The sequence below is a fragment of the Perognathus longimembris genome, chromosome 24, assembly GCF_023159225.1.
Source record: "Perognathus longimembris pacificus isolate PPM17 chromosome 24, ASM2315922v1, whole genome shotgun sequence".
NCBI lineage: Eukaryota > Metazoa > Chordata > Mammalia > Rodentia > Heteromyidae > Perognathus > Perognathus longimembris.
In genome coordinates, this window is record NC_063184.1 from 21,373,529 (window position 1) to 21,400,640 (window position 27,112).

General features: G+C 36.6%; 1 protein-coding gene across 4 annotated transcripts in view; it reads right to left on the reverse strand.

Annotated features, from left to right (window-relative positions):
• Positions 1 to 27,112, reverse strand: part of Bmpr1b (bone morphogenetic protein receptor type 1B) — a 277,367-nt gene that overhangs the window by 183,578 nt on the left and 66,677 nt on the right. For 2 of the 4 annotated variants that reach the window (XM_048333730.1, XM_048333728.1), the window contains exon 1: positions 18,792 to 18,846. The gene's annotated coding sequence lies outside the window, so the exon portion shown is untranslated. Of the gene's footprint in view, positions 1 to 3,477; positions 3,489 to 18,791; positions 18,853 to 27,112 lie in introns of those variants that run through there. The other 2 variants (XM_048333724.1, XM_048333725.1) reach the window with 2 other exon arrangements.

Genomic DNA, 27,112 nt, shown 5'->3' on the forward strand with positions numbered 1-27,112 from the left:
TGCAATGCTTTTTTTTTTACTGGCCATTTTATCCTTTCTTTCTATTTTACTGGATTTAATGTAAAAATACACCATGCAGCCAGTTGACGTCTTAAGTTTAAGTTATATACAAAGCCAGTACTGAAGGTAGATTTGGGTACCCAGAGCCCTACACTGTGGTGTCTTTCTAAACGTGTGCATGCACTCAGCATGGAATGTTATGATTGGATAAGTTACAGGTTTCTAAATTTAAAAAAAAAACACTGTTTTCATTCCAATCTTGTTTATGCAAAAGTTCTGAAGATTAGAACTGGCAGGTAATTTCTAAGTCAGGCTCCTTCTCCCACCTTCCCTGGGCTCTTCATTCACAGGGGAGTCTCGGAGTGACAACCTGCTATTTTCTGGAACTGTACAGTAGCAACTTGAATAGCAAGCTCTGTGCCTGGTTATGGACTGTCAGACACACACACCTGCAACCGGAGAAAAGGCCACCATGTATGGGTGAGCAGGGGAACTCAGCTGGCATCCAGAGTGCTTATATATTGGCATCCATATATTTATATATGCTTAATGTAATTTAGATTCAGTAAAAGGCACTGCCATTTCATAAGTTTTACTATTTCACTCTACTATGACAGTGGCTATAATCAATTTTTTCTATTCCTTATGAATCCAAGTTACACATTTTTACACATCTAAGATGCAGATGTTATTAAGGAGGAGCTGTTCCTTTTGTTATATCTCAACAAATGCACATATGCACATTTAATTTTTCAGTGCCATTGATCCAACCCAGGGCCTCATGCATACATAGACAAGTGTTCTACCATCGAGCTATATCTTCCAGCCACTAATTATGCCAATTATGTCCATACTTGTCATTCAACCAATCATTTCCCAATAATATCACTCGTTTCTCTCCAAGCAATAAATAAGATTTAAAGAAAAAAAACTAAAGTGATATTCCAAATACTTGTCTCATCTTAGGACCAAACTTATAGTAGACTGAATGGTGCCTCACAAAGCTCCAGCTTCCTGGAATCTACAAATGCAACTTTATTGGAAAAAGAAATATTCACAAATATGAGTAAAGACTTTGTGATAGGAAGATCCTTGAATTATCTAGGTGACCCTAAATGTCTTTGTAAGTGTCCTTGTGAGAGGGAGATTGAGAGTGATTTCACACAGAGAGCTGGAGGTGATAACATATTAGGGCGGCAGAGAAGAGATGGGACCACAGCTCACAGAATGCCAGCAGCCACTACCAGCTGGATAAGCCAGGGAGGAATCTGTCTTCTCGCTTCCCAGGGAGCGCAGATCTGAGGACACCTTGCCTTCCACTCAAGGATACTGATTTGAACTTCTACCCTGCAGAGTGTGAGCGAGTGAATAAAATGATGGCAGCAACTTCAGGAAACTAAAGCAACTGCCATGGTTACTAGCTCAGAATAGTAATGTGTTGAATTTTCAAATGAATAAGTTTGAGGAGAAATTACTACTTGAAAAACATGAATGAGTCTATGTAAGTTTTTCAAAAGGTTTGCATTTTATTGTTGTTGTTGTTGTTGTTTGGGGGGGGGGTAAGAATTAGGCTTAGGGAAATGAAGTGTTCATGTAAAAACCAAGAAAGTGCATGGTCCAAAAGACAACTGTAACGTTTCTTTAAATATGTCACAACATAACTTGTTAGGGGTTACCCAAAGTATTAACATGCCACACAGACTGATTCAGTGAGAGTCCATTCAAAGAAGATTTAGATCTAATTTCTATAGATGATCTCAAGCATTTGTTTACACTACCAAAGACCACAAATAATCTGAACATCCAGCTACAGGAGAGACAAGTAGACCAATATGTCTGAATGTTATATACATCTGTCAAAAATAACATTAACAAACAATTTGGACCCACACTACTGTGTGATATGAGAAAGCTTCGGGTAAAAATTATATACATTAATCTTTCATTCTTGTTCCAAATGACTGAAAAAAGCACCATAAAGACACATTAGCATTATAACTGACTTTTTCTTTTCATAGCTTTGTACTATCATACACCGGGTATTCTGGTAAGGGTGGAGGACTACTATAAAGGTGGTACTGGGCAGGTACAAATCATCTAATTTCCCAGATGACTGGGCTACTTAAGAATTAAGTCTGAACAGCCAAAATCTCTCAAATGTCATCAAATGTGCCACCTTATCTGCAGAGACTTTGAATATCTATGAGTCCTGAGAGAATAGACATAATTATCTCTTATTTACACTGGCACACCCAAGGAGCAAGAAAATATGGCGGCCACTGAAGGTCATCCAACATGAGCAAGAAGACCTGGGACAAAACCCAGGTGGTATGATGCAAAACTGCAACCTGTACCTACCAAGAGGATGGTACAACAGAACCAGGCTTAGTCATAGAGAGTGAGTAATGTTATCAGCATGTTTCAGAAATGCAAGGTCAAGACTTCCAGCCCATTTTGATTTTCTGGTATTTAACTTTGCAAATCCGATCAGGTAAGGGTCTCTCAGATGTCCTTCTAATACTTCCAGATTCACCTATAAGCCAAATCACAAATAAATGAGAGCAAATATTGTGTACTACATACAAATGTGGTACACCATAAATGGTGAACGTTTACTCAACTTTTCAAATCCAAATTCTCTATTATTTCCCTTGTTTTTTTCACTCATTGCGTCATTTTTAATAATTTATTACGCCAAACCTCTCCTTAGAAGAGAGTTTAATTTGTACATTTAACCATTCTATAAAATAACTTTTTTCAGTCATCAGTGTTCAGCAAACATTTCTTGTAATTTCATGCATAAATGTGAGTGAAGTAATCCTAGCTTCTCGGGAGTCTGAGATGTGAGCTCATTGTTTGAAGTCAATAAATGGACAGGAAAGTCCATGAGGCTCTTGTCTCCAATTAACCAACCAAATCCAGAAACAGAGTGGGGTGGCTCAGGTTCTAGCATGCCCCTTAAATAAAAAAGCTGAAAGGGGGCATCCAGACCCTGAGTTCAAGCTCCAGTACTTGCCCCCCCCCCAATTACAAAAGTAACTTCCAAACCTCTAGCAATTAAACATAAAATATGCAACCATATATTATAATCATATAGTATTTTTAAATACTTACATTTTACTTATAATTAAGAACCAATAAACAGAATTTTGTATTTATAAATCTCCTCTCTACAAAGCAATTCTATGATTGAATAACTCTCAGTATTAGATTACAATGAAGCAAATTATATCATTATGTGGTAGGGAGAAAAAGAATTGTGGTTAAATTAGAAATAATTTTCAACCTTTATTTTTGAGTACAAAAAACTTGGCATCAAAAGTTTAATCACATAAAATCATGTCTCAAATGTAAAAATCAAAACCTCCATTTCCCAAATTTTCTTTTTCTATTCTAGAAGAGTGATTTTTATCATCAAATCTGTATTTACCTGCCAAAAACACATATACTCACAGCTTTAGCTCCATGAACAGACACATATCACTGATTTAAGAAGTTACATGAACTCCAAAAAATCAACAAGAGAGTAGCTTTTCTTCAAAACCCCAAAGAAAGATATTATTCATTTCTATCCTTTGAGTTAGTATTAGCAAAGATATTTTTATAAATCCCCAAAGAGCTATTAACCAAGACTACATCACTGAGTGAAAAAATAAATCTCTAGAAGTAGAAAGTTTTTACTGCTATTCTTGCAGTTCACTAGTTACTAGATCACTAGTTACATCAACAACATTAAACTGTGAGAGTAGTCACAAAAGAGCATTTTGAAAAATATACTTTGGTCACTAAACAAAGGCAAATCATCTGTCAACCAGAAACTTTCTAGAGACATGCTACCCAGAACCTATTTACTTACAGTTTATGATCTGTGTGTTTGTATAACATCTTACCATTAAATATAGCATGGGTGTAATCATTTTGTGTATTTTAGGATGCTCGAAGCATAACTTCCAATTGCTAAAGACAACAAAAAAATGGTTAAGGAAAAATTCAAGTTGTCTGATGTAATAATTGTATACTGTATAGAACATATTTTTATTCCTTCAAAGCAGACAAATGTCATATAATTATAATATATCACATAAACACTAAGAATTTTATTCTTTTTTGGAAAGCATGTGTATGTGTGTGTGTGTGCATGCGCGTGTGTGTGCGTGTGTGTGTGTGTGTGCGCATATGCATGTGTACAGGCACCAGTGTTCTGAGGTTTGGTCTCTCAGGGCCTAGATGCTGTCCCTGAGCTTTTTTGTTTTTGTTTTTGTTGATCATGGGGCCTAGGTGCTGTCCCTAAGCTCTTCAGCTCAAAGCAAGCACTCTAGCACTTGAGCCATAGTGTCACTTACAGTTTTCTGGTGGTTAATTGGAAATGAGAATCTCACAGACTTTCCTACCTGGGCTGGCTTTGAACCATGATGCTCAAATCTCAGTCTCCTGAGTAGACAGGATTACAGGCATGAGCCACTTGGTGCCCAGCTCCTAAGCTTTTTTTTTTTTTCTCTAAGCTAGCTCTTTACCACTTGAGCCACAAATATACTCCAGCATTTTGACAAATAATTGTAGATAAGAGTCTCGTGAACTTTCCTGCCTGAGCTGGTTTCTAACTATGATCCTCAGATCTCATCTTTCTGACTAGCTAGGATTACAGGCATACACTTTTAGTGCCTAATTTTGAACATTTCTTAATGATTACATTGAAGTGCCATATGTTCATATTTAACAAACGATTACCTCTAACATTTCCAATAACAAAATAACTTTCCTTGCTTCAGCTTCTCCACAGAGTAACTCTAGAAAGAACCTGAATATATAATTTAACCACAGAGCTGAACTGTAGCAAGGTAAGTCTTCTTCGATTGTATTTAGAATTAATGGAAATGTTTGCCTAAAATCCCATTTGTTTAAAACACAGGGGCAAAACATTTCGATTTTCTCATAAGATTATAAATCAACGCAAATTGAGAGCAGCTACATAAACAATGGTTCCCTGGCCACATCTGTTGTGTAGGACACCGTGATTCCAAATGCAGAGGATTGAGCCCATTCACCACTCTGCCGCCATCTTAGAATAAACATGTCTAAAGGCTTCATTAATCTCAGCAATGTGAGACATTTTTCCTTTCGAGAACAAACACATTTTCAACTCTGGACTGGCTATACAACTGTAAAACCAAGCAAAAGAGAGAATTTGGTGATACCTGTTTACACTAAAAGTTGAACAGGATACTTTCAAATCTCTCCAATGAGGCACACTAAAGAACTTCAGATATCCACAATAACTTTTTCTTTTCTACTGCTACTCTCCTGTATCGTAACACTTACAAATGCCTTTTCTATCTAATACAGAAACAAGAGGAAGAAATGAATAGTTTCATCCTGAACTTAAAACAACTTTTAAAATAAAGTCAAAGAAATGTTGGACAAACAGGGTTGTATTAAACTGCAGAGCTTCTGCATGACAAAGGACATAGCTAGCAAGATAAATAGAAAGCCCTCAGACTGGGAGAAAATCTTCACATACAACAGACAAGGGCCTCACATCAAAAATATATGTAGCGTTCAAAAATTTAAATCCTCCGAAAACAAATCCTTGAAGAAACAACTTCCCCATAAATAAGTGGACTAAAGACTTAAAGAGAGACTTCTCTGAAGAGGAAATAAGAATGGCCAATAAACACATGAAGATATCCTCAACATCTCTGGCCATAAAAGAAATGCAAAACAAAACAACATTGAGATTCCACATCATCCCAGTTAGAATGACTTTTAAATCTAATGACAACGGACACTAACAGGGATGTGGCCAAAAGGGAACAGTACTACACTGTTGGTAAGAGTGCAAACTTGTTCAACCACTCTAGAAAGAAATATAGATGTTCTTTAAAAGACTAAATAAAGAGCTCCCCTATGACCCACCAATCTCACTTCTGGGCATTTACTCAAATGACCACAAACAAGGCCATACTGAAGCTACCAGCACAACCATGTTCATTGCAGCATTATTTACCATAGCCAAGATATGGAACCAACCCAGATGCTCCTAGGTAGATGAATGAATCAAGAAAATGTGACATATATATATATATATATATATATATATATATATATATATTAGAAGTCCATGCTTCCATCAGAAAAAATGATATCACCCCATTCATAAGGAAATGGAAGGACGTGGAAAAAATTATATTAAGTGAAGTAAGCCAGACCCAAAGAAACATAGATTCCATGGTTTCTCTCACTTGTAATAATTAGTATATATCTAGGATAGCCATAGCAAAGCATCACAATAGCTCAATAGCTATGTACATATGATCACATAAGGCGATGCTAAGCAAAATGAACTCCAAGTTATAGCAACAAGAGGTTTTTCAGTGTTGTTGCTATTTTTAATGTAGTACGTGAAGCTGTTTCTTCTTTAGTTCTTTTTCCCCCTATGGTTTATCCCCTACTGTTACTGTATTTGATTGTGGTACTCTGGGTATTTTATATACATTTATCTGAAATAGAGAAGGGAAAGAGAGTAACAAAATGGTGAGACGAAGGACAAAGGAAGAACCAATGCAACAGCGATACTCACAAGACAATGTGTTGGAAATGATCTGTACAATTTGGGGGAGGGGAGATTGGGGAAGAGCAAAATAGGTGAAAACCAAGGGACGGGGTAAGAAGTTTGATAAGAAATGTACTCACTACCTTATGTATATACCTGTAACTACTCTGGACATTACCTTGACAATAAAATTACACTTAAAAAAAGAGAAAGAAAGTCCAAAAGTCATCAAAGCAACTTGCTTTGTTCATGCAACAACTTTTAGGAGGATAGTGTGCTAAAACATGAAATAAGGACAGAAAAAAGTAGAAGAATCAGCATGAAGAACAGGCTCTCTTCATATTCAGTAACCAAGATAACTAGGCCTGAAAACGTTACTGTCCTCAAATAATTCCAAAAATAACCAAAAACAAAACCAACAACCACATCTTAGAAAAATGGTTTAGCAATAAGTCAAGATAAATCAACATCTATTTTTATATACTGGGAGCAATATGGAAAACAAAGTATTGTCAAAGGAAACCCTTACTTTGAGTCATTTCTTGAAAAATAAATAAGGGACAAATAAATCATGAAATTGTCCTGAGAATACATGGAAATGTCTAAAGAAATTGTAATTAGGACTGTTGAGTCACGCTCCCGTGCTCACTCTCTCTCTCTTCTCTCTCTCTCTCTTTCCCCTATCCCGCACACTCTCCCTTTCCCTCCCTTCTTCCATTTCCATTCTTATTCTTATCATTCCTTCTCTACTCCTCCCTCTCTTAATTTCTTCCTTCCCTCCCTACTCTCCCTCACTCACAATGACTATGTTCTTGAGGGAAAATAGGTGTGGTAAATAAAATATAAATGCCTACTGTTTAAAAATAAATCTGGTGTGTGCCAATACATTGGAGAAACTGTTCAAGAACAGTTGATTTATGTGAAAGTATAGCTCCTGAAGCATTGCCAAGGTCACAGAGACCCGGAGTCACACACACACACACACACACACACACACACACACACACACACACACACGTATCCGTTGTATGGTCAGAAAAGAACTTGCATCACACATCACATTGCAAACAAGTTGGGAAATGTAAGGCTGTGATGTGGCTCAGTGGCAAAGCGTTTACCCCAGTTAAAAAAAAAAGTTAAAAAGAAAATGGAGATTGGGTATGCTTTTTTTCACAGTATTTCATTTCACTATTCTTGTAATGGGGTTAGTAAAATATTAACAGTCCTCTGCTTATGGACATATGTGATTCCTTTCATGGTGGGAGTTTTCAGAACACTGTTTTTAAATGAAATATGAGAGCAACATTACAATTTCCAAATTCAATTTTAATAATGACATTAACATGACAAGGTACCCAAGAACTGCCAACGACAACAGAAGGGAATCGTTTACCTTGAGTAGCACATTTCAACTCTAAGAGTCAAATTTTGTGCCTCAGCTGGTCTTATGCTATCCATTTCAGACTCTGCCACTCGGCTGTTGGTTCTTTCCACAATTCTTGTCTTATTTCAGATTAATACCTCCCATTTACATTTTGGTTTCTAACTGGTGGTTCTCAGAAACACCATTTTACAAGAATGGAAAGGCACCAAGAAATTTTGCCTGAAGTCATGCAAGACTTTGCTATAAAACAACGAATGAATCAAGTCCCTGAGCACTGAAGAAAGAACATTTCTTTCTCACTGATTAGAGAAATCCAATTTCAATTTCTGTTTATATGAGGAAACACTCAGCCATTCTTTATTACCATGATACCGAAACATGGTTCCTGAATTTATGAAATAATGAAAAGAGCAAGAGAAGTTATATTTTCTCTAAGACCGTATGCATTTTGTTTTTTCTTAGCAGGCCCACACACAAAACATGGTGAAGAGCTCATTTCACACAAATTTTCTATTCAATTATTTAAAGGGCATTGGGGCTAAGGCTCATTAAGAATGACTGCAAGCTGGGCACCAGTGGCTCATGCCTTTAATCCTAGCTACTCAGGAGGATGAGATCTGAGGATTGCGGTAGAAAGCCAGCCCAGAGGTAATAAAAAGTCCTAGTGAGACTCTTACCTCCAATTAACCACTCAAAACCTGGAAGTAGAGCTGTGGCTCCAAGTGCTAGAGTGCTATCCTTGAGCAAAAGAGCTCAAAAACTGCCCAGGACCTGAGCTCAAGCCCCATAGCTGACAAAAAGAAAGAAAAAAACCAATGAGGGCAATGGCCCATTACTACAGAGGACCTGTCCTGGGAGTGACAATAAAGATCAAGGACTTGCCTAAACCTGTGCTAATTATTCCCTATGAGGGAAACCATAGAGTCCATATTTCTTTGGGTCTGGATCACTTCACTTAGTATAATTTTTTCCAAGTCTTTCCATTTCCTTACAAATGGGGCAATAAACTATACCCTTATGAACACATAAGATGATGCTAAGTGAAATGACCTCCATGTTATGGAAACTATTGTTATATCACTGTTGTAACTATTTTCAACGTGCTATGTGTAACTGTAGCTTCTATTATTGATGATCTTCTTGTATCCCCTTCCCGTGGTTGTACCTACACTATCTCTGTATCTTATCTGAGTATATTGGAAACCGTGTATACTGGTATTAGAACTAGGATATTGAAAGGGAATACCAAAATCGAGAGACATAGGGTAAAAAAAGATAAACAACTACAAAAGCAATACTTGCAAAACTGTTTGGTGTAAATGAACTGAACAACTCATGGGGAGGGGGGAGGAAAAGGGGGAGGGGGAGGGGGGAATGAGGGAGGAGGTAGCAAACAGTACAAGAAATGTATCCAATGCCTAACGTATGAAACTGTAACCTCTCTGTACATCAGTTTGATAATAAATTTTTTTAAATAAATAAAAAATAAAAAAAGATCAAGGACAACTACAGAAAGTTTTGCATAATTTCCTCTTTGAGAAAGTAAAAACACCTTTTTCCCCCAGTTCATTGATATTATGACTCCTTGTTTTTCATTTTTTAATCCCTTCATGTTTTAAATTAATATATATTATAGAGACAGATCTCTGTTTTAAGCACACTTCTGCATTTCCCTTCCACTAAATTAGCAAACATTTTATCAAGAAAAAAAATAAATTGTTCTTATGGTCATTACTATCACTTCAAATTTTCTGGCTTCTGCAGTGGTAGTTCCTCTGTTCCTGTTGTCTTCACAGCAATCTTGCAATACGCCCCTCACTTCCCAAGGAAGAAAACAAAGCTCAGAACAGAAAACTGTCATGGTGAACCTCACAGTGTGTCATCCTCACTCTTTCTTTGAAAAGGACACCATTGCCAGAGCCACCAAAATATTTTTTAAACCTGATTAAGGAGTTCAGTAAATAATTGTTAAGGCTTTCAACGGCTTCCCTCTAATAATTCACCTAGAACTGAAAAACTGACAGATGGATGGAACTGAGAAAAGTGTCTGGAATGTTCCTCTCCCTCTGGTCCCTAAACAAAAACTCCAAGGTGGAGTTCAAGAATGACGTCTACCTTCCATACTGATATAATTGCTTCATACTGAATTCTATGTATTTAGCTATTATTTGTTTGTATTTAACTATTGACTATGAATGCACTTAACTATTAACTATAACTAAAGATTCTCTTTTGTTTTAATGCTTGGCTCCCAGTACCATACTTGGTAGATGTTTAAGACATCCTTGTGTTCCAAAATGCTTGTTAAAAGAATACAGATGCAAATAAAATACCTTACATATGAGATCAGATACAAATTTTATGTCGTGTAATTATGATTGCAAGTCAAACCTTGTATGAAAACTCCTCACTTTTCCACCATATGAAGCATTGGAGATGTTTATAAATTTTAACATCAGATTCTATAGTTATACAGCAGGAGCTGGAGTTGTGCATCTCTCCAATGATGAAAATTTTGTTGGTTCCCAGATTCCTCTTTGGGTGACCAGTACTTAATCTTCTAAAATACCATGTTGCAGAACTAGGCAATTGTTTAGAAAGTTAGCTATTCCTCTTGAATATTAACCTCCTCTTATGCCCTGCACCAAACCTCAAGGTATTAAAACAATAACTAAGAATAATTATGTGTCAAATGAACTTCTTTAACTGTTACATTACCTTCTTTGAAGTGGCAATTATTAAACTATGTTTGCATATTGACTTCCAAAAGACAGGACACTAGTTTATATGTAGGAGGGCCTCAATTTAATATTAAATACATTCAATTTTAAATACCTAAAGACAATAACTATAGTCTTTCAGTCACAGTGATTGACATGACTCCTCAAACACTGAACCAATGTTCAATGAATGAATGAAAGAACAAATGGACAAGCCACCCATCCTTTCTCTGAAAAACCATTAAGTCTGTAATCATCCTGATCAATGCCAATTTCTTATAGTTAGTGATAATCCTAACAGATCTGGCAAAGCCCTACATATTAATAAATTGGCAATGTTGTAGAATCCAATTAAATGATCTCTTTGCTACTTTATGTTTATATTTCCCTCCCCAATGCTGCCTATTTTCTCATTTCAACCTTCCCCCTGTTTGTTCCTGGGTCTCCTGGAATCTGTAGCCACCATTCTTTTGCTTGAAGTTCAGAATTATTGCCACTTTAAAATCACTAGCACGAGAAACATCAGCTTTAATCATGTGATGGAAGACATTGTAATAATCTGTTTTCCCCACACACACTGCATTTGTATAGCAGCAGAGTGTTAGCTTTCCCTGCATAGAGCAATTATTGGACTGGCAAGAGATGATATTCATATGTACTCCTTCTTCACAGTCTTTTGTTGCCATAATCCAAGTATGTTATCTTCAGAAATATACTTATCATAATATATGGATGATGTGCTGTTTCATCAAACCATGTTTTATTCTTTCCTAGTTCAGTAATAAGATGTAAGTGGTACATAGCCTAGGAAAGTGCTAAAATGTCACCAAACCTGTTGAGGTTTGGTGATTCACTTAGCGAATCAATCAAGTATCAAGTACCCACATAGATACAATAAATGTATTAGGCTACAATCAGGAATAAAGAAGACTATCCCAAAAAAGTTTGGAGAAAATTCAGGCAACAACATTGTGCCACTGTATTGCAGAAAGATAAAACTGCTTCTTCAATCAATACTTTTAAACATCGCTAAAGAAAAGTAAGTCATTTTAGGGGCACACAGTAGACTTAAAACATTTCTGCTAGGGACTGAATTGCGCCCCATGCTCAAACTCATGTTGAAGTTCTGACTGCTAATAGAATGGTGTCTGGAGATGGAACCTCTCAAAGGCCATTAGATTTACGTCAGGTTGTGAGAGCAGAGCTCTTGTGCTGGCATTAGTGAACAAGAATACCAGAGAACTTTGCCTCTCCCAACTCTGTGAGGATATAGCATGCTAGGAAGAGAGCGCTTGCCTGAGCCAAAGCATGTTGCCACCCTGATCTTGAACTTGGCAGCTTCCAGCAGTGCAAAAATATAAATTCGTGTTGTATGCTAAGTAGTGGTGGATCGTGCCTGTAATCCTAGCTACTCAGGAGGCTGGGATCCAAAGATCACATTTCAAAAACAGCCTGGGCAGAAAAAGTTCCCGTGACTCTTATCTCCAATAAACTACACACACAGAAAAGCCAGAAGTGAAGCTGTGGCTCAAGTGCACTAGCCTTGAGCAAAAGAAGCTCAAGGACAGAACTCAGATTGTGACTTCAAGCCCCAGGACCAGCACACGCACACACATACACACACACAATCTGTTGAATACATTACACAGTCTAGGGTTTTTTTTGTTACAGGAACCTGAGATAATACCTCAATTTCTATTTGTTTTTTAAATATTTATATTACATAAGAATTATTCTTCCTAATTAATTAAAATATTTTTATATTTTTGTAAAAAAAGAATTATTCTTCAAGTACTATTACACAAGAAATATTCTGTCATGTAGTTTAAACTATTGTGAACATATTTTCTATGATAGAGTAAGAAGTTTTAGAAGGAGAATTAGTAAATAAATATTCACTCTTCAATTGCCAGTTGCTCATAAAATTTTTTAAAAGAGAGAGAAAAAAAATTCTCCATTTATTTTAACAAGTAACTGAGAAATCGACTTTGGATTGGAGGGCTTGCCTCATTAGCAGTAAGTGCAGACATGCAGACATTCCCTACACAAAACCTCTTTCAGCAGCGTTGGAAAGAGAATACTTTCTGCATGTGTCACGCCACAGGTCCAAGCCTCTAGCACGCTTCTTGTTATATGCAATTAGCTCCATGCCAAGATTTAGTACATTTCATAATAAATCCCTTGACCGCATTAACTGGAGGCTTGGCAAAGTGGGAAAGGCTCTATTCACGAAGGCAGAAAACAAGCCACAAGATTTAGCCCACAGCAAAATGCACTTGCTTGATGCCAGCACACTACACATTTAAACAATCCGCCTTGCTCTCCCTTCATGCCCCCTGCCCTCTATTTGGAATGGAGTTGGGGGCAGAGAAAATACAACCTGCCATGGACTGTGATTAAAGAGTACATAAGGAAAAAGAAAGCTAGACATTTGGCTTGTTTACTTCTTCTTCCCCTCCACAATCTTGGTACTAGCCTATTCCCCTGACCTAGCCTGCCAAACCCACCCACCCTGCACACACCCAGAGCCCCTGCAACAAATGAGAGGCTGCGTTTACCCTGATCTAAACAGTAACCATCTGCTGCTCACACAGGAAGAAGGTGGCCCCTTCTCAGGTTTCTAGTTTGGGAACACGAAGGCTGTGGCATATTGTGGTGATTGTGAGTGGGGGGGGGAAGTTCTCCGCTGACAGCAGAGGCGATGAAAAAAGTGAAGAGCCCTGGATTAATGAGCCTTTCCTCTGCTCAGAGCAAGAAGGAGGCCGCTGAGTTGTGTCGACGATCTCCTTCGGTGAGAGAAACCAGAACAAAACCAGAGGGGATGCAGAGAGCTTTGGCATCCCACCAACCTACCTCTCTTCTCTACTTGGTGTTGATTTGGCTACTCAGAACTTCCCAAGTTTCGTTATCTGGAAAGTGGAAGTGAGACAGAGCCATTGCAGGACTAAGATAAGCTTAGCTCAGAAAAAAAAAAAAAAATCCCATTAATTCCAGATGTTTTAGAGTACTGAAGACTACTCTGAGTGGTTTGAAGTTACAGATGCTCAGATCTATATTTATGGTCTAAATTTCTCATAATTCTGCCTGAAAAGGGGGGGAGGAGTTCTTACCCTACATATGCATGAAGGCTTATTTTCTGTTTACTCTGCACTGCCAACCAAATCACAGCAAAGATAATGCTCCAAACTGTGTACACCTACATTCATAATCATAACATCTGCTCTCTGAAATGCAATTTGCTTCTTCCTCATGATCTTAGAGGTCTGAAGATCCCTGTATGAAAGCCACACACATTACATCTTCTGACTGTGAGTCAGATGGACTGACCTACATTCAAATCTACACCCTACCAAGTCTATTTGGTTTATCCTGGATGAGGCGAATAAGAGTCCGTGATTCCCATTTTCCTTATCTATAAAAAGGAGACTCTAAAATGTTTCTTTCCTTGAGGAGTTGTCAAGAAGATAAAATAATACAATATATGCTATGCCAACATGATGTGTGACAAGAAGAAAACAACTGTGACAATGAAAGTAAAAAGGCAAAAAATGGCAATTTAACAGCTAACTATATAAGGCATCTTTCTAATCTTGCCCACCCAAAAGTTAAACTCCGATGGGGAAAATAATGATAAGGTAAGACATATCTATGTCTTTTTCCCAAGAAAACATAAAATATGTCTGGTGAAAGAATAGTCCTTACATGTTGGCATAGAAAATACATTTTAAAAACTATTATGTTTCCCTTGTATGCTGTTAAGACAATTTCGCTGTGTTGAAGGAGATGTAAAAAAAAATATTTTTTAAGTTGAAATCTATGAAAAGATCTCACCCTCCCCAAAACTTCACTGGGGAAAAAAATATCATCAGTACCAGCAACATGACAGCTTCTTTTCATACAAGCCAATATACTAGTTTTTCATACTACTTCCAAATTGTGTATCCACAGCTTTCTTTTCACTTGGAAACTCCTCCAGTAAATCTCAGCCTGAGATTTATTTACACAGATTATTTTTAGAGCTGGAAGCCATCTCAGTCATCATTCAAGGTAAAAGAAAAACAAAACCAATTATCTTTTTTCCACCCCTGAAATAAAAAGAGGCCAGAAGGGTCAAAATACCTGCCCAAGCCTGGACTTGAATCTAGGTCTTCTCATTGCCAAATGCTTGTGTTGTAGCTCTTTCTACCCACAAGCCTTTGAAAGGCAGAAAGATTTTCTGTCTCTATATTTGTTAAAGAATTATCTTAATTCTTTGTTTTGAAGGCAAAAATTGGTTGTTATGCCTTGAATTTACAGAGCAAACATGAGTTAGGAGTAGTCTGACATTCTGCCAGCTGTTCAATGAGACCCAAATACCTACACAATTTCACTTTAAAGGCAGGTCATTCCTGATAGGAAAATTCTGTTTACTAAAGTAAATGAGAAATATACATACATGCATTTCAACAGTACCTTATAGTTTTTCACAAATCCAAAAAAATAAAAGTATAGATAAATGTGACTGTTTTGCTACTTTATATAATTATTGTTATGTTCACTTCTCTTAGACTCGACATAGCACAAGTACTAATCAAATAAATTCTGACATAAAGAGGCAGTTTTTACCTTCTGCTGCCAAATTTCTAAAGTACCATTTTAGTTGTTCTGTTAACTATCATATTCATTGATATCATATTCAGTGAAATTCAAATTTAATGCATTTGGTAGCTAGTATCTCTGAAAAACCTAGGTAGTTGTGCTCACATTCCTTAATCTTTCTTCTAATTTAACAAATGTAGCTATATTTTAACTTACAAGGTGAGTCGCACCTGTTTTTCTCTTCTCAATGTCAGACTGCTAACAGCCTTATATATGGAGGGAATGGGTGAGGAGAAACCTAGATTTATCGTCTACTTTATTTTAGTGCTAAATTGTATCCCTAGGGAAAAAATCCCATAGTCACCCTTTACCTCTGCTGGGCTGTGTGCATAGCGATTTTCCATACTTTTAAAATTTATTCCAACTCATCGACTAAGGAATCCCCAGTCCTGAAGCCAAGCCATCCGACTGGTTCTCTAACCTCATCACATTTGGTTAAGGCCTTTGTTTCTTTTAGAATTGAACGATGATCCTGTCAACAACTATGTCACAGGTTCTCAGGAACAGGATCAACAGAATATAATTACCAAAAAGGGATCATTAGATGGGCTAACATAACTGCAGGCCAGGTAGTCCAACAATGGCTGGCTGCACGCTGGAGAGATGGAGAAGCCCATGAAGTTTGATGCCTCAGAATATGGGAACCAATGATACTGGGGCAGTGCCAGTCTGAACACCTGGACACACCCAAAGAGGGTGACAGTGTGAGTCTGTGTTGAAAGGTCCAAGAAGCTGAAGTCTGGCACCCATGGAAGATGGCCACAGCAACAGACACACTCACTCAGGAAGGGTAAAACTTGTAAGCATTGGTTGTCTTTCTTTCCCCTCTTCCATTCTCATTGGTTGTCTTTCTCTTTCTCCATTCCCATTGGTTGGCTTTCTTTTTCTCCATTCCCATTGATGGGCTTTCTCTTTCTTCTCTTCCATTCCCATTGGTTGTCTTTCTCTTTCTCCATTCCCATTGGTTAGCTTTCTTTTTCTCCATTCCCATTGGTGGGCTTTCTCTTTCTCCACTTCCATTCCCATTGGTTGGCTTTCTTTTTCTCCATTCCCATTGGTTGGCTTTCTCTTTCTCCTCTTCCATTCCCATTGGTTGGCTTTCTCTTTCTCTATTCCTATTGGTTGGCTTTCTCTTTCTCCACTTCCATTCCCATTGGTTGGCTTTCTCTTTCTTCACTTCCATTCCACCAAGGCACCCTTTCTATTATATGGGGCTGCCCACATTCAGGACTGGACTTTCCCACTGCCTGGCTCTCCCACATATCAGTCTTCTCACAGTTTCACAGACATAGACAGTGTGCTCCATTAATCCCCTGGGCATCTCCCAATAGTCAGGTTGACAGCCAATGATAACCATTATAAACAGAAAGTAAGATGCAAAAATGGTTGGCCGAATGCTAACCTTTGCAAAGAGATGGCAGCCAGATCAAGCCCTACAGCTCCTCACCATTTCTCACCTAAATAAAAATCCATGATTCGGAGAGTGAAGCATGTTAGTCAACTACATATTACTGTAGTAAGATTCTGAAGAAAACTATTTTATAAGGAGAAAAGGTATGTTTTGCCTCACCATTCTAGAAGCTTCAGTCAAATGTTGGGTAGCCCCATGGCTCAGGGCTGCTGAGGCGAGCATGTGTGGTGGAAGAAACCACTTACCTTCTGAGTTAGGAAGTAAAGAGAGAGAGAAAGAACCTACAATCCTTCTTAGGGACACTCTCCCAATGACCTATGAACCATAACACCTCCCATAATGCCATCTTGGAAAGTTATTATTTAATTGTATATTTAATATGTATACTGTTGAGGTACTATCATCTAAGTCAATGTGGGCTTGTATGTACAATGGAACAGTGAAATGGCCTAACTAAAATGTTTTTGTGTTAATATTTACCAATTTCAATGTTACTAACATAAAGAACTAATAAATTTGCTAATTATTCAGATCTGATCACTACACCTGGTATACATAAACTGTAAACATCATGAGTAAACCCATGAGGAAGCACAATTATTATTATATATCAATTCATATTATAGTACTTAAAAGGTAAGTTTGAATTCAAAACACTTCACCTAGGAAAACGAAATTTAGATTGTACTCACAGCACCAAAAGGTGTAATATTAATACTTCTAAATTGCATTTTTACTTAAAGGTTACACCAATAACTTTTAACATAGTCATCTTTAAGTAATAAAATATTTCATAACTATGAAAAAATCTCCCTGTTAAAATCTTATTGAGTATATTTATAATGATGTAAAGTTTAAAATTTTTTAATAGAGTTCACTGGAGTAAATTAAATTCAAAGTCCTTAATGATAAGTACAACTTTTATTCCTAATATGCTTGCTCTTTTGTTATTGAAAAACATTCAAGGAAAATAAAATATATCCCTCAAAATCATAAAGTCATTCACAAGCATGAATCAACTCTCATGACCACCATCCTTGCTTAATTTCATTGCATTGAAAATGAACTTGTTTAATAACAGTGAGGCACCTATTGAAAAATGTTTATTCCCTTTCTGGGATGCATTAAGATTTTAAATGACCTAATTACCAAAAATAAACCAAGCACCCTCTCTCCACTGACAGAAATTCTCTGACAGCCAACTCTTCGCCACTAATTTATATTCACTGTTTCTTTTCTGTGCTCCATGTCGTAGCTACAGTTGATTGAAACCGTGATATGTTTAGGCTTGAAATCTTATAGAGCCATCTTATGTTCTCTCTTTATGTGGGCTAGGATTCAGGTAGTTGCCAAAATGGGTAACCTTTGGTTTTACAAAAAAACAAAAGTCTGGACCATATTTACAGAAGAATCTATTTTCAAGAAAATTATGAAAGTGTTACAATGACTGCTCACCTGGGAGCTTTTACAAAGAATCATAATGTGGATCAAGTGTGAAAATGACCCTGTAGCACACTATAAAAAAAATAGCCACACCACAGGGGGAAAATTCTGAGAACAGAGTCCTAGTGAATAGTTGTCAAAGTACAAGCAAACTTTCTCAAAGTGGGCCTCTGAGATCCATACCACCCACTGCACATTTTCCTTCTAACATCAGCAAAGCTAACTGGAACTATCAGCAAGAAAATAGTGATTGATTGGGCTTGCGTGAAAACAACCTGTTGTAATCTAGTCTGTATTTGCCTGAAAAATAGTTACCATAATGATAACATCAATATTTGGGAAAAGGTCATTACCAAATGTGTAAATGTTTGAGAACAGACTAAGTATGTAAGCCAACATTGCAAATGAAAGGCACAAGTTACTGGCTCATTATATAACAAAGCCACATCCACTTTGTCTTGTTGATTTACACCAGTATCCTTATCTTGAGTATTTTTAGTGATAAAGAAAATTACACATTCCATTCACTGCATAAAAACTTACTTCTTTCTGTTGATTTCAGAACACCATAAAGGCAAGATGTCAAAAACTAATAATAATGTCTTCCAAACACCCAGAACACTTTAATAATTACTATGACCTTACCTTTATCACCCAGGCACGAAATGATCTTTCACATCTAAGAAAGATTAATTTGAACTCCACCCTGTCAACAAAAAGAAAAATTTCAGTTGCTATTTGCTTAATCTATTGGTTAAGTTTAAGGTATAGTTTACTAGTTTAAATGTAGAAGCAATGATATACACAATGGAATTGAAAATATAAAAAACAAAAACAACAAAAAAAAGAAAATATAAACATAGTTTAGCACTTTTTTTGGAGAACTTTTGAGTTCTCCTTTATATAAGAGAATATACATGATGTAATATCATAGAACAGACCATAGCAAGTTTTCTGACAGCTTCCAAAAAGGAAGCAAATACCATAGTGAAGTAGAATCACAATTAGAGGAGGTTACTTAATACAAGAACCTTACTTAAAAAAAGGGGTAGCCACAGCATTGGGGTAAATACACAATTATATTTTTATCAATAATGTTTTTCTAACCCAGATTTGTTTACTAGAAAATAGGAAGGAAAACAAACATATGTATATATACACCTAAAGATATATACACATATAAATCAATATCAGACTTCCCTTTGATAGTATTTATATACCTAATTCCAGAAAAACATATAAGCCACAACCATGTTAACTAGATATTAGATTCATTAGGTATGACATATTTTTCTGCATTTGCTTGTTCTTTATAGTTTTCTGTGTCTTCTAAAACAAGAAACAGAAGACAAAGGAGAAACACAAAAACCGTACGGCAATAAGGTTAAAAATAAGACTATTATAACACTTCACTGCTATCAGATTAAGCTAGTAAAAATTTAGTATCTGTCTTGAACAAAGGTAATATGACTAACATGTTAAAACAAAGAAAACTCCCATATGGCCAAAGCAAATTAAAATGTATTTTCTATGTAGATCAAAATGACCTAGGCTGGGCACCAGTGGTTCACACCAGTAATTATAGCTACTCAGGAGGCTGAAATCTGAAGATCATGGTTCAAAGCCAGCCCAGGCAGGAAACTCCTTGAGTCTTTTATCTACAATAAACTACTCCAAAAAGCTGGAAGTGGCACTGTGTCTCAATGGTAGAGTGCTAGCCTTGAGCAGAAGAAGTTCAGGGACAACAGCCAGGGCCAGAGCTTATTAAGCCCCAGTCCAGAAAAAAAAAAACTAAAAACAGAAAACAAAAAATATTACTGTAAGATTTGTTGGTTGTTCATCTTGTGTTATAATTAATACTGCAAGCTTAATAACATTCAAAATGTATGAGTAATAAATGATACAAACAACCTAATCATACCACTGTACAAGAACTGCTTCCTTAAAATAGGCAAATCTAGCCTGGAATGCCTACATGAAAGGAGTCACTCAACGTCTTAATATACAATAAATATCTGATCATTAATTAGGAATCAATGAATTATTAAATCCATCTCTTCCTCACCTTATAGGAATTACTGACTTAATTCTCTCATCTGTAAATATACATGGTATTTTTAAAAGACCTGACACTCAATAATGACCTGACAAATGATTAATAATAGTATGATTAATAGGGTATGAAACTTGTCAAGGTCTGTTTTACATCAAAATTTGTTCTTTGAATAAACACTGAATGCTCACTAAATGGCAGGAAGTTTGATCTGAGTAGATCCTAGAACCTTTTATAGGTTATAAAAAGCAATATATTGTCTATTTCATTATCTCCTATCATGTCACAATTCTCAGAAAGCATAAACAGTATATTTTATTTCTAAAAGCCATAGAACCAAACACAAATATCTGAATCAGAGGAGACTATGATTTTTTTAACCTCACCTTTCCCCTCAAAAAAGAAGGCAGAAAAGTCTATTTTGACTAGAAAAGAGGGAGGGAAAAAAGCCAGAGGGAGGGAAGAAGGGAGAGAAAACAAAACATAAGTGTCAGAGAAGATCTAGACAAAGTAAAAACCCTAGTGCACTGTTGGTAGAAATGTAAAATGATGCAGACATAATTGTGGTCTTCAAAATATTTTTTAAATGTAACTAACATATGATCCAATCTCACTTCTGAGTGTTTATCTCAGATTTCAGAGAACGATGTCCAAGAATTGATAACAGAATCTCCAATAGGTGTCTATCTACATACTCTGTCTGAGTATGCTATTCAAAAATAGCAAGCAGCATAAGCAATAGCAATGTCCACAGAGGATGGCGAGATGAACAAAATGAGGTATTATGACGTACACACTTGAAATAGCTAACATGGCAAACTTTATGTTACGTCTTTTTTTCTCCACAATTTTCAGATCGATAAAGTAGCAGTAACACTAGTAAGTTACAAGGAGAGATTTCATACCTTGAAATAAGAATAAGATTTAGGAAAAACAGTATGGAAAAGACTCAATCCACAAAAAGTTATTTGGTAAGGAAGAAGTAAATCTCTAGCAGGTGAATGAGAAAAAATAACAACCCAGATGCAACTAGAATAGAAAGAGTTCACTGAGCTACGTGGTCAGGACCTAAGGGAGAATTTCTGAAGCTCTGACGAGACTCACCAGAGAAGCAAGAGAAAGAAGTCAGGCTAGCCTGTTACTAGACTGCTCAAAAGTGAACAAGAAATCAAAACTAAGGTGAAATTGTTGGTTATTTTTGTTATTATAACCTTGAAATAGTTGTGCAAAGAAATTGCCATTTAACAAAGCAGGTTATGAATATAACATTTTGATCAATATCACCCCTCTCAACATTCTTATCCATTTCACCTCTACCTACCCCTTCTCTCACTCTTCTTAATTTTGGATTATTGACTGCATTCTCCCCCTCTTCTCCTCTTCATTTGTCTACCCCATTCCCCTTGACCCCACCCACCCCTACCTGGTGTTCTATTTTGCTGAACTTTGATTTTTGCCCTTCTAATAATTTACATTATTTGAGTTCTCCCTTGAATCTATCCTATTTCAATTAATACATCTATCTATCCTTGTGTGTAGTCCAAGCACCTGTTAAAGTGACCTAGGGTATCTAATCTCTGGGTTTTCTCATAGAAGATATGTCCTAGGAAACCTTTCAATCCCTGAATGGACTTACACCAGCTTTAAACCTCATCAAATTCAGATTCCTCCTCTCCACACTTCTTGGAAGCAGACTGCCTCTGACAGCCTTCACATCTGAGGTTCAGGCTCATGCTCACCAGAAGCATTATGTAAGCAAGTAGAGTTCTGTGGGGCAACTGACGATCTTTTACTGATGAATGTTCACATGTGGATAGGCTAAGCATTGAAAATTATTAATAAAAGAAACAACTCATATAGCATTAACAAGCAGACTCCATCACTTCATGCTGTTTATGAACTCTATTGCTCTCATATTTAAAAGATAACCTCCAAAAAGACTGTTTTTTTCACATTTTTAGATAGTATCTGAAATGAATGTGTAAACATGAGTGTCCATACATATATGTTCATTTTAGTTAAATGATCATACGTATGAAATCCCAAAGCATATTTTAAAACTTTAACTTTAAAATGACCAGAGTTGAGAGACAGAGAGATAGAGAAAGAGAGGAGAGAGAGAGAGAGAGAAAGAGAGAGAGAGAGAGAGAGAGAGAGAGAGAGAGTGAGAGAGAGAGAGAGAGGAGAGAGAGAGAGAGAGGAGAGAGAGAGAGGTGTTCCTGTTAGGTCACACAGGCTGCCACAGCCAGTAAGAGAAAGCAGACCTCACCACCAGGATGGTCAATTACCCAGGTCCTGGGCACTCAGTCACAGAGAACCACAGCTTAAAATCATTATACAGATAGCATTAGACAATTAAACAAATTACTTGAATCAAGAGTACTTAAAACCTATTTCCCAACCTGAATAAAAGGTACCAGAGGACAGGCTCAGAAATTGAGGTAAATTACAGAAAAGTGTTACAAACATGAGTAAGCATACATTTGTTTTCCTCTTGCAAGTTAATTTTTTTTCCTGCCTCCTAGAATCAGCCCTTGGGGTATTTCAGCAATGCATAAAAACTGTGGATGTCCTTAAAGTATGCCAGCAATGCACCCACATTCAAAGCAGCTAGGGAGCAAATAACATTTAAATTTTTTTGATTATTAAAAAATTATAAAAAATAAAATTATATGAATACTGATACATTATGATCCTTACTAAAACTATCATCTCTTCTTAGATGTTTACTTTGAATTAATTTGTAAGATAGAAAGCCAAAAATCTTACTGTCATATATGTGTGTGCATGCGTACATATATACATATGCACACATATCTACATACATATATATAATGATTCATTATTAAACTCTAGAGTCAAGGACATCTGAACAAAGTTTCAGAGTTAAAATTAGTAGGTTCTTTCCAAAAGAAAAAATGCATGAAGTATGAAGTAGGATAGGATATAGTTTTTTGTCTTTCTTAGTAAAGATTTAGAGAAATCCATGAAGAGACATGACATTAACACAATATTAACAATCTTTAAAGGTGTAAATATTTACCTATAAAATTATCAAGTCAATGTAAAACCTTAAGATAGCAGCAGGAATGAACAAGAGTCCCAATGTTCTGAGGACAAACATGCCCACCTTCTTCCATATGAAGTCTCGTAGCTCGCTTTACAAAGGATGCCCACATTGAGCACAGTATTTTACATGCAGCAAAATGTGAATCAGTAAAAACAAGCCATTGAACCAGACAGACCCTGGGTGCCGATTCCAGCTCTATACTTAACTGGCTATGTGATCTCAGACAAGCTGCCTAACTTCCTGCTATAGTACATATGGACATGGAACATATACCTCTCACAAAAGAAAATATAAAATGAAACAAATTCATTATTTACAATGTGTCAGAATCTCACTGCAAACAATGGAGTCCAGTTAAGTTCTTAGTCTAGAACAAAACATCTCCCAGGCGCCCAAGTGGGCATCATAAACTCTGCTTCTTGTGAACTTCCTTTGTATCATCTTTGCTTCTGAATTAGAAGTGAGAATCTAAGGCAAAGCTTTCACTCATTCTGGGGAGATTTCACGGGCCAACAGAGGATGAATGTCAAATCCATGTTTAATACCACAGCCTCATTCGTGGTAACCAGAACTTTAAACTGACTCTACCATACTCAGTAAGTGAAACTGAAATGATGAAAACCCTAAACCATTTCTTAGTATACCCAGTTCTCTACTAAGGTATAATAAAAGGACAGAGGAAAACAAAAGCAAAGGATGCTATTAATCTACAACTTGGAGTGGCAAGTTAAAGTTTACAGCTTTTATTAGAGAACAATTCCATAAACCACCACACAGCAAATTATAGCATAACCAATGCATAAAGATGCTCTCTACCCACAAGCAATAAATGGGTATTACTTTACTGAAATGTTTAAATAAAAACTCTTTGGTTGAAACAGGAAGGGAAATTAATTTTTCAAAAACCACATCAGCAAGACACTGCACAGACACAGTGATGAAGAACCCAAATGTGACTGGAAAGGCCTGTAGAGCTTCAAAAAGCCTTTTCCTCAAGCCTGTGTGCTAAGCTTTGTAGAAGAAAAAAAAAAATATATATATATATATATACACATATATGGCACTACATTCATATGACAAGAATCTGTGAATTTGTGTAAACTTTTGTCCAAGAGTTTAAAAGCTAAATTTAGTTTAGGTTGTATAGAGCTGATTAAAAAAATTGTTTTAAAAGGCAATGTAAGACACTAAGTCTATTTTCCTTAAAAGCTACATTTCTTTGAAATTCATTCTCTTATACAACTTCTTACACCGCTGGTCTACATGGGTTTTTAGCTGCAGAAATATTGCTTCCTATCCCTTGAAATACCACTAACAATCCGTTCAATCTGGAAAAGATTTATTATGATGTACACAAATATTGACCAGACCTCAAAGAGAAAGAAAAATGTTTCTGTTTCTTGCATCCATTCAGCTGCACATCTTTAGGAAAGATAAAAGACAAATATACATAAAACCTGAAGCACTTCATAAAAGCTAAAATTTTAAGTAGCATACTTACATCCTCATACAGAGCACAATAAATTAAACTTTTATTAATTGTGAAATGTATAAATGCTTAGAAATTCAGTCACACTTCATTGCTAATGAATCGGAGTATTACAAACTCAAGTCTTCTATAACCCTGTATTACAAAGAAAGTACATACATCTAATTCTACTCAAAGCTTTAGAAGAAAAATAAACACAGTCCATAACTAAAGCCAACTATTGAAGATACATGTTATCTGAATAGCACAAAGTCAGGTAGAGCCCAGATGAAGGGGTTGTGCATATATATTTAAAAGTCTACATTTGGTTACTTAGGATGGACCTCAAGAAAAATGAAAGGGTATTACTTCTGCATGTGATCTGGAAGAAATTTTAGCATCACAGGAAAAAAAAATTTGCTTCCTGATGCTTAGCAATAGAAAGTAAACAGGGATGAAACAAAATGAAAGTGTAAAAAGGTTTTTGTCCCATTTATGGATAATGATGGTAGATTTAAAAAACAAAGCTCACAGAGGTTTTTGTTTTTTTTAACATGATGGAAAGAGTAAAGTCACACTGAGGAATTTGCTAGAAAAGTATTTTATCATTCATCCATTTAAAAAATGTCATTCACATAGTGAGACCAAAGGAGAGTATTCTCAGGAGAAGATCACAAAGGCTCAATAGCTATGTACATGTGATCATATAAAACACTATTTATCAAAATGAACTCCAAAAAAAATGGAAATAAGACATTTGCTTTTGTTTTTTCTTTTGTTGCTGTTTCTTTTTTCTGTACCTTTTGTTTTGTTTATAGGTTTACTTGTTTGAAGGTAACGAGGAGCACAGAAATTGTGAGGCAAAGAGTGAACAAATGCAGCAGTGGTACTGACCAGACATTACATTGAAAATGAACTATACTGCTTCTGAGTGGGTTAGGAGGGAAAACTGGGAGAGAGCAAGGGAAGGGTAGCACCATTCAAAAAGAAATGTACTCATTACCTGACTTATGTAACTTAACGCCTTTGTACATAACTTCTACAATAACAATACTATATAATATATTCAACAATATATTATTGTTTTATATATAATATATTATTGAACCACGATCTGAGGATCATGGGTCAAAGGTAGCCAGAACTATTACTAAAAAAGCAGAAGTGTCACTATGGCTAAAAGAACTCAAGGACAGGGTCCAGGCCCTGAATTCAAGCTCCATGAGCAACAAGAAAGGAAAAAGAAATGAAGGGAGGGAGGGAGGGAAGATGGGAGGGAGGGAGGGAGGGAAGATGGGAGGGAGGGAGGGAGGGAAGATGGGAGGGAGGGAGGGAAGGATGGAGGGAGGGAAGGATGGAGGGAGGGAGGGAGGAGGGAGGGAGGGAGGAGGGAGGGAGGAAGGAAAGGAGGAAGAAGGGAAGGGAAGAAAGAAATACAATATAAGTGGAATATGCCATTCATTTAACTAATATTTATTGTGTGTCTAATATGGGGCCCCACAGAGTTCAGAGAGGAGGTTCAGTGCCTGAATCCAGTGCCCATCAGGTCTGGTAAGTTAGCTGTCCTGAGGAACACTGTGAAAGCACTTCCAGCCACGCCCTACAGAGAAACCACTGAGGAATGAATGAGGAGGAACACTAAGGGCATTTTCCCAGAGGGAGAGACAAGCACAGTTAGAGGTGGACATGGAGCCAGGGCTTTGCTAACTGAAGATTTTTTTAGAAAGGAGCTAGAAGGGGGGGGAGGGCAAAAAAAGGGGGTAGGAAAGAAGGAAGGGAAGAGAGAGTGGGGATATAATTGAATAAGAATATTGTCTGGGTAATGGTAGATTCACACACCTTGAAGGGAGGGAAGACAATATGAATGCCTAAAAATACAGGTGGAAGCCATACAAGGCAGAAGGTTGGTGGATATTTTTGATGACTCATATTTTCTCAGATCATCCTCTGAAAAGGCTCATGTTACTATACAGAGCTTGAGAAGATGGGCAGCTTGAGAAGATGGGAAAACGTAGCAGACTGGAAACAGAAATTTAATTAACAACAATCAGTGCCTAGAAGGCTCAAAAACATGAATATGCAAGGCTGATAAGCTATGTTGTTTCCAGCTTCCTAAGATTTATACCTAGGAATATACTTGATGGCACATATTTTCTCTACAGGTAATCTTTTATAAATATACATTTTGTTATCTTTAAGTAGCTGTACAAAGGAGTTGTCATTCAATAAAGCAATTTATGAGTACAATGCATCTTGCTCAATGTCACCCATAATAGGTAGTCATTTAAAATTACGCTATGCATTTGAAAAATTCTAAAACAAATAATAAAAATATTTCAAATAAGACATAATCCTACTCCATGATTATCTCCATG